The sequence below is a fragment of the Acinonyx jubatus genome, chromosome C2, assembly GCF_027475565.1.
Source record: "Acinonyx jubatus isolate Ajub_Pintada_27869175 chromosome C2, VMU_Ajub_asm_v1.0, whole genome shotgun sequence".
Lineage (NCBI taxonomy): Eukaryota > Metazoa > Chordata > Mammalia > Carnivora > Felidae > Acinonyx > Acinonyx jubatus.
The window spans coordinates 80888182-80903480 of NC_069384.1; the positions used below are offsets into that span (position 1 = coordinate 80888182).

A 15299-nucleotide genomic window follows, 5' to 3' on the forward strand; every position below is an offset into this window, starting at 1 on the left:
AGGTATGTATCTTACAAAGCCTATTCTTAAGCAAGTTTCAAATAAAATCCCTTTACTAATGAAATGAAGATTATTATATCTTTAAATTTCTTGTATTCACCTATTACAATTCCAAATTTCCCACAATGAAACTGTGGAAAGACAAAGATGGCTAGAGAAGTAAATGCCACGAGAAATTTTTGCTGAGGCTCATGACAAATAATCAGTCACTTCAAACTATTCTTTGTGGTTTACTGATTGTGCTAACAGAGAGAATAAGCCATTCTTTGAAATGTTTTAAACCAGCTCTAAACATCAAGACAAAGTAAAAGAATAACTAAGATTTGTTTAAAGAGTAGAGTCCTTCAATTGCAATTCAAATAAAACAAAGTCCATCACATTCAGTAATACTGAGAGGCTCAGAAGAACCATGCCCATATAATGCAAACCTAGCTTGCAAAAAAAGGTAACATCCATATTACCTAGTGAGGTCAGCAACATGCTATAAATTCTATGTGAGTATAAATTCAAGATTAAAAGCCTATAATAATATCATCAAACCTTCCATGCAGCTCTGACAAAATGTTACCTCACTTAGGCAACCCTACTCCCTCTGAATGATGCAAATAATTATAAGGACAAAAGTCATAGGAATATTTGTTGGCTCCCATAATTCTTAAATTAGGCTGAAGCCTTGTCATTTGTTTGTTCTTTAGTATTATAAAAACATGTTCATAATTGAAAATTCAATCCACCAAAAAGAGTACACAGAAAAAAATATGTCATCTTCTTACTGTAAACCTATAGTCCCATTTACCAGGAGTACCTGTCAATAGTTTCTCACATAGATTTAAAGAAATTTTGCATGTATATATATAAATGTATGCTTTTAAAAACACAGAGTGAAAACATACTATACAAAGAGTTCTATATCATTTTTTTCTCAGTTAACAATATATCTTAGAGGTTTTGCCATATCTCTGCCTATGAATTTGCTTCGTTCATTCTAAGAGCTACAAAGTACTACGTTGCATGAGGCATTTATTTAACCAGACCTCTACTGAGGGATGTTTAGGTTATTCTTACTTTGCTTTTTTAATTTTAAATAATATGGTAATGATACCTTTATATACAAATTTTTGTATGCAAGCACAAATATATATGAAAGATGAACTCCTAGAAGTACTGGCTGGTTTTGGAATTGAGCAAATTCTAAAAAAGCAGTCAGTGTGTCTACAAAGGAGACCAGGAAAAACTATAAGTTTAATGCTTAGTGATTAAAAGATGCTGAACATGATCACAAAGTTAGAAGTTAAGGATTTGAAAGTTAAACTCCTAAGCTAGGAAAGGTGAAATAGGAAAAAAAAACAGAAAGCTTACCCCTGGAACAGAAAGATAAAAGGCCTGTAGAATGAATCATGTAAGAGATTTTTTTTTAAGGGAAAAAAAGAGCATAAATAAAGCAGGATAAAGGGTGAAAAAAAAGAACTTTTTTTTTTTTACTTTTCTCACTTTAACCTAACATATAAAGTAAAATTGGCCAAAAGATTTGGTACATATATTATTACAGAGCCAAACTTGGATGAGAGATGATTTAAATGACTATCTGAGGCCCTATTGCTACAGGGTATCCCCAGGTTGATATATTCTATCAGGCCCTAATGTGCTGAGGGATCTCCCAAAAAAAAGACGGTAGAGCAGTAATCTTCCAGGAATAATATAACTTGCCAATCTCTTTAATTTCTGATCAATTTTATAGGGAATGGTAATCATTGCCTCATATATACAGAACAAACTTCTCTCTGGAAGGTCTAGATTAAAACATAATTTGAAGAGACTCATTCTACATTTTCCAAACACAATCCTACAATTACCTAGACCAATCCAAGGCTGTTCTATTTCTCACCTAACATAAAACATAGTCAACAACTTACCTTTCCCAAAGTGCTAGGATTTGAATGCCACAATACAAATTGATTCATGTTTTTGTCCAATAATGGTCGGTGGATTTCTTTAAATGAAGTCCATGTTAGAGTCCATTGATATCAGTATTCTGCAAAACTGAAACCTCAAGAACGTCAATGCACATACTTAAGTTACCACTTGGACACTAACTTACTAAGAATAATAGTTATGATAGTTATTATTATGAATATAGACATTTAGATATGCAAAATCAGTGAATATGACCTTGGACAGCAGAGTGAGGTGGCAAAACTATATTTTCAAGTAAGACATTACTATTAACAAAATCTAGAGGATCTCAAAACACTGCTTTGTACCAAATTTATATGTATTCTAAAGGTGGCACCATAGTGAGAACACGTAAAGATGGTAATGATTTGGATACCAACCCTTTCCAGAAATTGGGAAAACAAGTTTTAAAGGCAGGCAAACTTTTTAAATTTAAATGACTATAAAAATATATTTACATGTCTACTTTCTAGGTTTTTTCAACCTATTTTTAAAAATATCTTGAATTTCTTTTTTATGATTTTATTTTTAAGTAATCTCTACATCTAACACAGGGCTCAAACCCACAACCCTGAGATCAAGTCACATGCTCCACTAACCGAGGCAGCCAGGTGCCCCTTGGATTTTTAAATCTAAAAATGCTTACTAGTTTCTTCTCTGTAAAAACAAACAAAGGCATACATTCAGGTTTTCCTATTCCATTATATCCAGTCTAAAAAGATTCTAGAACCTCTTAGGAGCTACATTAGACAGCACAAAGCCCATAAACAGAATCACTGCATCCAGATAATGATTCATGCCCAGATCCCATTACACTGCCTGATGTGTCCGTCCTCCACACTTTTTCTCATTTGACAATCGAAACCAATCTGGTTACAGCACCTGTTCTTTAGGTCTATGCCCATTCTTCATCACATTTAAGACACCTAAACAAATATTTTATAGAGAAGACAATTTAATCTCCTGGGAGTCATTCTTTTGGATGCCTCCTACAACTGTGTGTAAGGAGTTGATGTTATGTGAACACACCAGGTGAAATCTCTGACTGGACTTTTATAAATTAATATTTTCATCTTTGTTATGAAATAATTCTTATTTACCTCTCAAATGTAAGAAGTACCCCAATATAAGAAAGAAAACATGGAAAAAATGGAAAGTAAGTTACATTGCTGAAAAGAAAGCACTTATATCACCAATTAAAAGCTCCGTGCTACACCTGCAGCTTACCGTTTGATGGCCACCTCCCCCACCTCCCCCATCATTACCTGGAATTTCTTCCCAGGAAAGTAAAAGAATCTGAAAGAAGCTAAATTAGTCGCCTTATCCTCCACGCCCACCATCGAAAATATTAAGACAAATATTTCTAAATTGCAATAACCCCACAAAACAACAATCGTGTTCTGAATACTCCTTCAGCATCCTCGTAACTCACAGGCTAGCAAACTAAATTGGAGTCACTTCCACACTCAGGTAGAGATCCTGAAGTTCGGGAGAAGTTCTCCCTTCTCAGTGAGAATCTGGTTCGTGCGTTCATATTAAATTATTCATTCATCCAACAACATCTAAAGAATGCCCAATAGTGGCAAGGCATTGTCCTGGATTAAGAGGTGAAGTACCTGTCCCCTATTAACAGAACGAAGGCGGGGGTCGGAGTGGGTAAGAAATGAACTCTAGGTCTGCTCATCTCAATGCCCAGGCTCCACCTCTAACCCCAGAGCGCCAAGGCTCAGGAGCTCATGAACCCCCGGCGATGACCAATTCCTGAAGTCTCAACCTGTATTTCCTCGACGACCCGGGTCCTCACAACCCGGTTCCCAAAGTTCCTCGCACCCCTGTCTCCCCGGGCAGTCCCACGGCAAGGAGCTTTTCCTCCAGCCTAATGCAAGCCACCTCTCCCTGCCCAAACTGGGGCCTGCAGCAAGCTAGGCCGCCAACCCCAACTTCCACCCCTGACCCCGTCCAAGTTTGGCCCGCAGGTTACCTGCCCCGTATCCAAGGTTCCAGGATGACCACAGACGCTCCGCCCCTCCCATCGCGACGCCCTCCACCACCAGGGACCGCCTCCAGGGCGTAACTTCCTGTGCATCACTTCCGGCCGAAATTCCGCTAGGCCAGGTAGTCCCGCTCAGCGCCCAACCCCGCTAGATGTCACTTCCGATTTCTTCCTCGGTTTCCCCCGGATCCCAAAGCGCTCCTGATCCTATTTATCGGGTTCTCTTGCGGCCAGCTTTTCTAAACGGTTGTATAATCCAGCTCGGAGAAGTTCATTTTTTGTTTTTCAGACTTCTTTGCCAGCTTCTGCAGGCTTCTGAAGTTTCTTATGCTCCCTCTGTGTCTTGAACACAGATTGTTGTGATTTTTCCGATTTCTCTGCGCCGTGGAGTGCTTGGGAGTGTGGGCAGCTGTGCTGCCAAGTTCCGAATGCTGCCTCTCACTTGTAAGAGTGTTACCTTGGCAAGTCACTTAACCTTTCTGTGCCCGTTTCGTTGTGAAACAGAGATGATCCTCGTACCTGGAACATGGAGGGGGGTGTATTTCTTGAGATTATACATGTAAAACTCTGGCTCAATGAGGCTTAACCATTAGAAGCACTCTCTTGTTTCCTGTTGGAACATGTAAGTAGTTAGGAAAGCTGGAACCGGTTTTCCTGTTATCTGTTGTATCCTCAGCATGTAATCAAGTGATTAATGATACTTGGTACCTTCCTCTGAACTGTGAACTCCTCCAAAGGTGGAATTTTGTATAGGAACATACTTCAACCCTATTTGAAATCACCTACCTGCTTGGTTATTATGCTAGATACTGGGAGAAAGGTGAATAAAACCCAGGTTCTTCCCTCAAAAATATGGAGATAATAAATTGTGGAAGAAAGAAAGTTAACCTAGGAAAAAACTGGAGACCAGTTGAGGTGAGAATTTATCCTTACAACAAAAACCTCACAGAATGTTAGAAGTGAAAAGAACTTTAATTTAGTTGACCTCTTGATGTTACAAGTAAGGAAAACTGGATCCAAAGAAGCAACTGACTAAGAGTCACACAATTAATGGCAGGGCTAGGACTAAAAGTGGAGTCTCAAAATCCTCACTACCTTCCTCCATTTCCCAAATCTGCCTCAAGGTGTTAATTAGGTAAAAGCAGGTTCACTTTCAAGACCTTCACTCTTAAGTGAAAAGGACTAGGAAAATCCCAGTCCAGGAGAGGCAGGAGCAATGTAACCTAGCAGATGTCACATGATTCTGAAGGAGCAATGTAACCTAGCAGATATCACATGGTTCTGATGATCATCTATCTGAATGTTCTGGTCTGGCACTGCTGAGTTCATTTCAAACACAGTCCCCTCTCGCCTGGCATACTTCTTATATTTACCCAGAACTGAGGGATTAAGTATCCACTCCTGTGAGTTCTATCTTGTTTTAATTGGCTGGGTAAGAATAAGTAACTGACCCAAGCAGTAACCAAAGGTTAACAGAAAGATTGTGAATGCATTGCCAATGATTTAACAAAATTTTATTTAGACTTCTTTATTGCTAGGAATTTCTCTTAAATATTTAATCTTTGTTCTAGGAATATGACAAAGCTAGCATGGTATTATTATTGAAATGTCAGTAATAAGTCTATGTTCCAAATAATCAGGTAATTCCATAGACCCATAGAATAATGTAATTGGTGTAGATGAAATTTAAAGTTTTTTCCAACTCAATCATTTAAAAAAGTCAATGACATTTTTAGTGTATCTATGGACCATAGGTATTAAATAATCTACTGAAAATCACAGTTAGCCAGTGGCAGTCAATAGAGAACTGATCAGAATCTAGAATGACTAGTTCTGACTAGAATCTAGAACTGACTAGTTCTAGAATCTAAGCCTCTTGATTCCATTCATTCATTTATTCATTCATTCAGGAGAGACACCATGCCAGGCATTGGGATACAAATATGAATAAAATAATCTGCCTTCGAGGAACTTCCTATCTGGTGTGGGAGGCAGAACTTTTTTTTCTTAAGATTTTATTTTTTTTTAATATAATTTATTGTCAAATTGGCTTTCATATAACACCCAGTGCTCATCCCAACAAGTGCCCTCCATTAAGTAATCACTACATCCAGCATGGAGCTCGAACTTACAACTTCGAAATCAAAAGCCACATGCTCTACTGACTGAGTCATCTGGGCACCCCAGGGAGGCAGAACTTTTAATGGAAAAAATAATTCAGTGTTAATATTATCATAGGTTCATCTAGTTCCTTCTTTCAATCAATATACTTTTGCCCTTTTGCTACCAAAATACTATAACTTGATAAAAATAAATGCAAAAAAATATGTTTTAATTATATTTAAAATCTTTCAAAGCACATTTTTAAGAGTTTGAAACAATCACAATTCACATAGGTCTTAGAGTCAACATTTGGGTTCTAAGCCTACATCTGCTATTAACTAGCCACGTGAACTTAGACAAATCACTTCATTTCTCTGGGCCTCAAATTCCTCTTTAAGGTCCTTCCTGGAGTAAACATTTTCTTGTTTTGTGTAGTAGAAAACAATGTGTATTTCCCACTGTGACTACTAGGTGAGATGCTTTCTCTTCCTCCTTCCCTCCCTCCCTCTTCCTTTCATTCCTTCCTTTCTCTCTCTCCCACCTTCCCTCTGTCCATCTCTCTCTCTTCCTTTCTCTCTCTATCTCTTCCTCTCTTTCTCTTTCTTCCTTCCTTCCTTCCTTCCTTCCTTCCTTCCTTCCTTCCTTCCTTCATCTGACGAAGACATCGTTACACTGCCTATCTGAACAACCATGTATACGGGTAACAACTGAATATCCCAAGACTTTGGGAGATAACAGGCCTTTAAATGTTTGTTGAATGAGTGAAAGAATGAATAGATTTTAGGATTATTTCTGGGCCCTTTTATCCCTACTATTACTGCCTTTTCTTCTATTAAAATACTCTTTTGAAAGATGTGGTGGTAGAAAGAGGAAGAAAAGAGACAACTGATAGGAGTTGGGTCGGATCCTGCATTGCATCTCAAAGCAAACATCAGTGTGCTGTGGTATTTATAGATGAAATCCTGTAGTGTCTGAGATGTATTTTAAAACAACATTGGAAGGGTTCAGATGATAAAGATTAGTCATATATTGATATTTTTGAAGTTGGGTATATTGGGTTTCATTATATTCTTTCTATATTTTGTATATGCTTGAAAATTTCCACAACACAAAGTTAAAAATAAAATCATGAGTGCATTTCCCTTCCTCTAGTCAAGACCAAGTTCAAACTATCCCATGGGATCTCAATTTGGATGCTTTAGGCTGATGTTACAGAAAACTTGTCACAGACTGTTTTTGAGTAGACACTGATATGAAGATGGGGATTTTTATTAGGAAAGGGCAGGAGCAGGGTTGGTCTGAGGAAGATGTTGAACTGCTATTCAAGTCAAAGGAATCTTCAGCCTACTTGGGAGAGAGCTGTAGAGTGAGTGATGCCCATCAGAGTATCCTGTGGCAGGTTGAAATGGCCCTTTGTATTGGATGCTGTCTGCCTCAGGAAAGGTATAATTTCAAGCAAGGCAGTTCTCTGCAGCTGAGATAGACCCCAGGGAATCTGAAAGCTGGGGCCTGCCTGCTGGCCATACTCCCTGGAACTGTGCAGCAAGTCCTTCCTTGAAAGGGAATCTGGGCAGCACATCTTTGAGGCTTCCACAAAACATAGCAGAACATTGCTTAAACATAGGGGATGTGTTGACTTCTGTCAATGGACTGTCATGACAGTCATCAGGGTTAGTTGTTCCAGCAACTCAGTGATATCATTCAGGACCCATCCTTCTTCCCCTCTCTACTCTGCCTTCAGTAGCATCTGCTTCAGCTTAGGACCAGCTTCTCTCGACATGGCAAAATGACTATAGCAGCTCATCTCACATCTACATATTGCACACACTCTCAGAGGGGATGGATATGCATTCAGTAATTCCAAGGTGATTCTCAGGCTAGAAAAGAGCAAAAATATACATTCATTTCTAGACTTGACACTCTACAATACTTATCTTTTCAACTGTAGAGCTTTACACTACTCACCATTAAATGTCATGCTGTTACAAACTCACCCTAGAATTCTGTATCAGGATAGGCAGAGTACTGCTGCAGGAAATAAACAATATCTTTAAACAACGCAAATTAATTTCTTAATCATGCTAAAGGATTAGTCTGGGTTTGCAGAGGGACTCGGCCCATTGTAGTCACTGGCAAACCTAGACCAGTTGAACAACCACTGTTGAATGTTGCCAGTAGCCAAGCCGAAGGAAAAAAGAATCGGGTGAAGCACCATTGACTTAATGCTTCACGTTTTATTGGCTACAGTAATGTCACATGACCTCACTTCAAGTGGGCAGGGAAGTGCACTCCTACCATGGGTAACAAGGGGTGAAAACTAGACTGTTTCTGAACAGCAGTGATGACCATTACAAAGCCAGCTCTGTATTTTACATCTCACTGACACGAACTCATCTAGAATCCAACTCTGATAATTTGTGAATAAAATATAAAGCAGTAGGAAAATTCCTCAACAGTTACTTTCATTTAATTCTATTTAATTCTATTTTAATGTGAGCAATTATAGATGTATATATGAAATTATTCTGACATTATTAGTTGCTCAGTTTGGAAAGTGGTTCAAGGTAGAATCAAGTCAAGAACAGTGCAGGGGCACCTGGGTGGCTCAGTTGGTTAAGTGTCTGACTCTTGGTTTCAGCTCAGCTCATGATCACATGATCGAACCCTGAGCTGGGCTCCATGCTGACAGTGCAGAGTCTGCTTGAAATTCTCTCTCTCCCTTTTTCTCTGTCCTTCCCCTGCTTGTGCATGCACTCCCTCTCTAAATAAATAAATAAATTTTAAGAAAAAAAGCTTCCCAGAGAATTTTAATGCTCATCCTTGGTTAAGAAAATCTCATGAGGGAAATTTATGGTAGTCCACTGCACCGTTCTTTTTTTTTTTATTTTAAAATTTATTTATTTATTTTGAGAGAGAGAGAAAGAGAGAGAATCCCAAGCAGACAGCATGGAACTTGGTGTGGGGGCTCCAATTCACAAACCATGAGATCATGTCCTGAGCAGAGATCAAGAGTGAGCAGAGATCAAGAATCGGATGCTTAACCAACTGAGTCAACCAGGAACCCCTCTGGGAAGCTTTTTTAAACTATTGGGTCTGCCCAGAATCAGAACCTCCCAGAGTAAGTGCCAGATGTGTGTATTTTCTAGGTGAAGGAGATTAAAAGTTCAAATATCTTTTTTTTAAGTTTATTTATTCATTTTGAGAGAGAGAGAGCGAGAGAGAGCACTCACATGCAAGTAGGGGAGGGGGAGAGAGAGAGAGAGAGAGAGAGAGAGAGAGAGAGAGAGAGAGAGAGAGAGAGAATCCCAAGCAGGCTCCGCACTGACAGCCCAGTGTGGGGCTCTAACTCACAAACCAGGAGAGCATGACCTGGGCTGAAGTTGGATGCTTAAACTGACTGAGCCACCCAGATGCCCCCAAAAGTTCACTTATCTTGATGGGCACTGAGTAATATATGGAACTGGTAAGTCACTATATTGTGTACCTGAAATGAATATAACACTGTATGTTAACTACACTGGAATTTAAAAATTTTTTAATATTTTTAAAAGGCCATATGTTTAGAACAACAAAACAAAACTGGGAAAGGATATTTTCCCACGTGTCCACAGTGTTATTTCTCATTGATAAAATTACAGATGATTTTCATCTTTTTGTCAGCCTACATTTTCTACAGTATTTTCAAAATGCTAGCTTCCTCCTCCCCCTTCCTGAGTTAAGATCTACTGTCCCATAATACTATGAAGAAAGCAGTATGAAGGCAGGTACCATATCTGTTTTTGCTCACATTGCATTAGCAGTGCCTTGTTTGTATAACTGGTCAATAAAAGTATGATTGGTTAGATATTTATTCATAAAACATAGTTACACACAACCCACAGCATGTCCACAAGGATTCCATTTTCTCACCTTGCTCAATTTCTCTAGGAATTTCAACACAACATTTCTCTGACCCTCTGATATATTAATCCTTGCAAAACTGAAAGAAAATTAATTTGGCGTATCTTGTTCTGAGTGAACATTATATATTTTTGATAATCACCACTTCCTTTTCACAAACTATTTCCTTAATGAATTCTTCTGAAATTTCATAAGGTATTAATTTAGAGCTCACCAATATGCAGCATCTTTTATCTTCTTGCCTATTCAAAAATTGAAACATTTGCTCTCCATTAGTTTTCTGCTCCCTTTCATTTTCCTTGAGATTTCTCAAGGCTATAATCATGTGGCTTAATATCGAGGCACTTTGACATGAAACCTGGAAATACATAACAGTTGCTAGACATTTGATAATTCTATTAATGGAGGTATGAGTTATGACAACCTGTTTTTTTTGACCCTAAAAATTCATGTTATATTAATTTGCAAACTGTTATTCAAAGCAGATGGGAATAAAATCCTAGAGGAAAGACACAATTTAATCCATCTCAAAAGAACATAATACTAATAATGGCTAATAATATGACTATTTTTCCTAAGTGATTTCCATAAGCCAGGCAGATTCTATTTAGAATTAACTCAGAAAGGAAGAAGGCCATGTTTGGTGACAAAGAAAGCACAATATAACTCATGAACAAAAAAATAATAAAAAATAGACAACAAGAACTGGCATGGATTTGGAGAAATTGGAAACTCACATATTGCTGGTGGAAGTGTCAAGTGGTGCAGCTGCTTTGGAAAACAGTTTGACAGTTCCTTAAAAAAGACATATACAACCCAAGTGTCCATTGGCAGATGGATGGATAAAGAAGAGGTACACGTACACACACACACACACACACACACACACACACACACACTGAAATATGATTAAGCCATACAAAAGAATGAATGTTGGAGTGCCCGGGTGATTCAGTTGGTTGAGCGTCTGACTTGATTTCTGTTCAAGTCATGATCCAGGGTCAGGGGATGAAGCCCCATGTTGGGCTCCGTGCTGAGCATCGAGCCTGCTTAAGATTCTCTCTCCTTCTGCCCCTCTCCCCAGCTTAGGCACTGTCTCTCTCCCTCTCTCTCTCTCTGTCTCTCAAAGATAAATTTTAAAAATTAGAAAAAGAAAAGAATGTTGCCATTTGCAAACACATGGAAGGAGCTGGAGAGTTTAATGCTAAGTGAAACAAGTCAAACAGAAAGACAAATACCATATGATTTCACCCATATGCAAATATACAAAGCAAATATACAAAGGACAAACTGGTGATTGCCAGAGGGGAGGTGTGTACGGGGGTTAGGGAAAATAGATAAAAGAGATTAAGTGTACATTTGTAATGAGCACTGAGTAATGTATAGAGATGTTTAACCTTTATATTGTACACCTGAAACCAATATAGCACTGTATGTTAATTATAGTTCAATAAAGAAAATTTTGTTTTTAAAAGTTAAACATAGAATTACCATATGACCCAGCAATTCTACTAGGTATATGCCAAAGAGAATTAAAATCATAGTTTATGCAAAAACTTGTACATGAAGTGTTCATAGCAGCATTATTCACTGTTGTAGACTCTGGCTCTAAAGTTCTCTCTTGTCTAGCAAGAGAGTGGGACACAGGAACAAAAGCAAGAGATGGCTAATGTCTGGGAAAAGACAAGAGCCCCGAATAAGGGCTCTTGCCCTGTATTTATTCAGATCAGAAGGCTTACAAACGTGGTAGGCGTGTACAAAGAGACAAACTGGGAATATTAACTTGGGGATGTGAGGAAAAAGGGGGTTTTTGAAGATATACAGTGTTTGGGGTTTGGGTCAATATAAAACAAAATCCTGGCGCCAGGCAGATGGGTAGATGGTTTTTAACAGCACACAGGAGGTGCCGCGTCTGTTTAACTTAGCTAGCCTAGGGGATGAGACAGATAGGGGAAATAACCTGGGGGTTGACAAGGCACCTTTTTTTTGTTGTTGTTGTTGACTGTCTCTGCCCTGGGCTGCTTTGCCTGCAGCACAGAGGTGCATAGTCCAAGTCCCCAATTTACCTAACCTGGCCCTATCTTCCTGTGAAAGCAGCTTTTCTGCTATAGTACTAAATTGGGGGTGCTTCTACCCTGAATATCTTATCTTGTGTATTTCATATACCTATGTCTTGGGCACCTTTGCGCCTGTTCCTATTTAGGCCTTTGCCTCTCCCTCTCAATTCTGGGGGCTCTGCACCCCTTCTCTATTTTGGGGTGCATTTGCACCTTCATATTCCTGGCACCTTTGCACCCCCCTATTCTTGAGCTGCCAATATGGTTTACCTAAACTTGGGTGTGAGCATTTTGTGGCTTTGTATTTCCTTATGCCTTGTTAACCCATTGGTGTAAGCCCGGGGGATTCCTAAGCTTATCCTCCACAATTCACAATAGCCAAAAAATGGAAATAACCCAAATATCCATAAATTGATGACTAGATAAATAAAATGTGGTATATACATACAGTGAACTATTATTCAGCCATAAAAAGAGATGGAGTACTGATACATGCCACAACATGAATGAATCTTAAAAGCATGCCAACACAGGCTCCAGAACCAGACTTTCTGGGTCCACGCTTCCATTCCACTTCTTAGTAGCAAAGTGGCCTTAGGCAAGATAGCTCTCTGTGCCTCTTCTATAAAATGGTGATTAACAATGATGCCTTATCCATAGGGTTGTCGTGAGGACTAAGTGTATTAATACATGCAAAGCATTTAGGGCAAAGCATGGCACATGGAGAGAATGAAATATTAGTTATTTTATTTTGTATTATTGTGTTTATTATCCTAAATGTACTTAGCTGGAGAAACCACTTGAATCACAATATGGTGTTAGAATTGAAGACAATGTTCTATAGAACATCTAAAGGAGAAAAAAAAAACTTCTCTACCTGCCTATTTCAAAGGAGAAAACTTGCACAATTTTAAGTGTTAAGCCTTTTCTTATGAAACATCAAAAGCTCATTTTTCAAAATGTCCTTTATTACTTTGGTGTGCATCCTATCAACTTAAAGGGCTTTGTCCACCCTCCCCCAGAAAAATAATGTCAGGTGGAGGCTGCATCTTTTCTGTTTATTTTAATTTATAAAATATCCAGTAACCTTTAGGTGTAGCTGTTAATGCCCAAATCTTTCTTCTCATGGTGATTCATATGGAAAAGCTGGCTTGTGTGTGTGTGTTTTTTTAAGCATTAACATTTCTCCATTCTGGACAGTTTTGCTTACTTTTTAGGAAAAAAAGAATCAAATGTGACCTAACGTAAACTATGAATTATGATTCAGAAGAGTGGAAGTCATTGCCATTTCTGTGGCTTCAAATACCAAGATTGCCTGGCTGCCTGTGGTACTCAGGCTGACTTTTGTTGCTCTGCCCCATAAAAGGGCGTCTACTCCAGTGACTGCATGGGGCTGTTATGGGTTGAACTGTGTTCCTCAAAAAGCTGTAAAATCCATGAGACGCCTGGGTGATCATCAGACTCTTGGTTTTGGCCTAGGTCACAATCTCATGGTTTGTGGGTGTGATACCCATGTTGGGCTCTGTGCTGGCAGTGCAGACTCTTGCACACTCGCACACTCTTGTGCTCGCTCTCTCTCTTTCTCAAAATAAAGAAATAAGGTTAAAAAAAATAAAAAAGATGTGACGTCCTAACGAGCAAAACCTGTGAATATGACCTGATTTGGAAATAGGGTCTTTGTGGATGATCAAATTAAGATGGGGTCATTTAATATCCTTATAAAAAGGGGAAATTTGGACTCAGAGATACACCCACACAGAGAAAACACCACTGAAGGTTGCAGTTATGTTGTCACAAAGCCAGGGAACTACCAGAAGCTAGGAGAGAGGCCTGGAACTAACCCTTCCCTGAAACAAATGAAAACATTATGCTATAATGAAAGAAACCAGGCATAGAGGCCACATATTGTGTGATTCCATTTATATGAAATATGTGGAGTAGGCAAATGTGCTTAATGGATACAGGGTTCATTTGGGGGTGATTACAATGTCCTGGAATTTGGGAGTGGTGATGGTGTCCACCTTGTGAATATACTAAAAATCACTGAATTGTACACTTAGTGTGTACAATTATATCTCAATTTAAAAGGATAGTGTGTGTGTGTGTGTGTGTGTGTGTGTGAGTTATATCTCAATTTAAAAAGTAAACACAAGTTTGGGAAATATGAATATGATCTGATTGATGCCAGGCCATAAGCAGCCCTCACCAAAAAGCTGAGAGATTGAAATGTGGGAGACAGCAGTGAATAGATTCTCAGTTCAGTTTTTGGCTACATTCAGTTCAGATTTGGTTGCAGTGTATGTGCAAGAGCTTTAAATCTGCACAATAATACATCATTGATCTTTGGCATTTCAACCAGTCAAGATAATTGACAAGACTGAGTCATTTTTTTTTTTTTTTTGCCACAGTTAGGACTTCCTTAGGAATCTTGAGTGTGTGTGTGTGTGTGTGTTATATCTCCAAGGCTCAAAACTTGAGCAAGCCACTTGAAATTATAGAAATTGTCATTACTAATATTATTGATACCATGAAGAAACTATTTATATCCCATCTCTTATTTCAAGTACTCATGTGAGCAGCTTTTCTCCTCAACTGTCAGCCAACTTCACTGTGGAAGAGTATACTCACCGCCCGTTTCTTCTCTGTATTAGTTAGGACAGGTTAGAATTCTTTAACAAACAGACCCACACTTCCTTCTCATGCTGGTTCTAGTCAGCAGGCAGCTCTCCTCCACAAAATCATTTGGAAAGTCAGGCTTCTTCTGTCTATGGCTCTATCCTTCTCTGAGGCCTAGTGCCCATTTATATCCCACAGTGAAAGGGGAAAAGACTTGGAAGAGAACATGTGAAAGATTGTATGACTGCAGCTGGAAAGCAATATTTTCTGTTGTGACAGAAAAATCTGATTAGCTCTCCGGAGAATGCTCTGGCTTCATGGCACTATTGAATAAAGTTTCACAGCACAACACCAAGTTTACACAGTCATCTCTGTTCCTACTGTGAGTACACATAGGCGTGATCTAGCACATGAACTTCTACATTTACATTCTTTTGTTTTTCTTAAAAACCTCTTCCGCTCAGCCAGTAGAGCATGCGACACTCGATCACACACACACAAAACCTCTTCTGATTAACCGATCTATTTTCCTAAGTTGCAACACAACAATGAAAATGACATAATAAGCAAAGCACATGCAAAATGAAGGAAGTGCCTTAGCCAAGAGGAATGACGTGCTATTATGTAGCACTTAGTGAGACAAATTAAATGAAAAGGCAACTTCAGAATATAACAAT

The 15299-nt window shown here is 38.7% G+C and overlaps 1 protein-coding gene across 10 annotated transcripts in view; it reads right to left on the bottom strand.

The window, feature by feature from the left end:
- Nucleotides 1-4079, bottom strand: part of MAP3K13 (mitogen-activated protein kinase kinase kinase 13) — a 169093-nt gene extending 165014 nt beyond the window's left edge. For 6 of the 10 annotated variants that reach the window (XM_053221120.1, XM_053221121.1, XM_053221114.1 and 3 more), the window contains exon 1: nt 1914-3928. The gene's annotated coding sequence lies outside the window, so the exon portion shown is untranslated. The other 4 variants (XM_027061261.2, XM_053221118.1, XM_053221119.1 and 1 more) reach the window with 4 other exon arrangements.
- Nucleotides 4080-15299: the final 11220 nt, after the last annotated feature.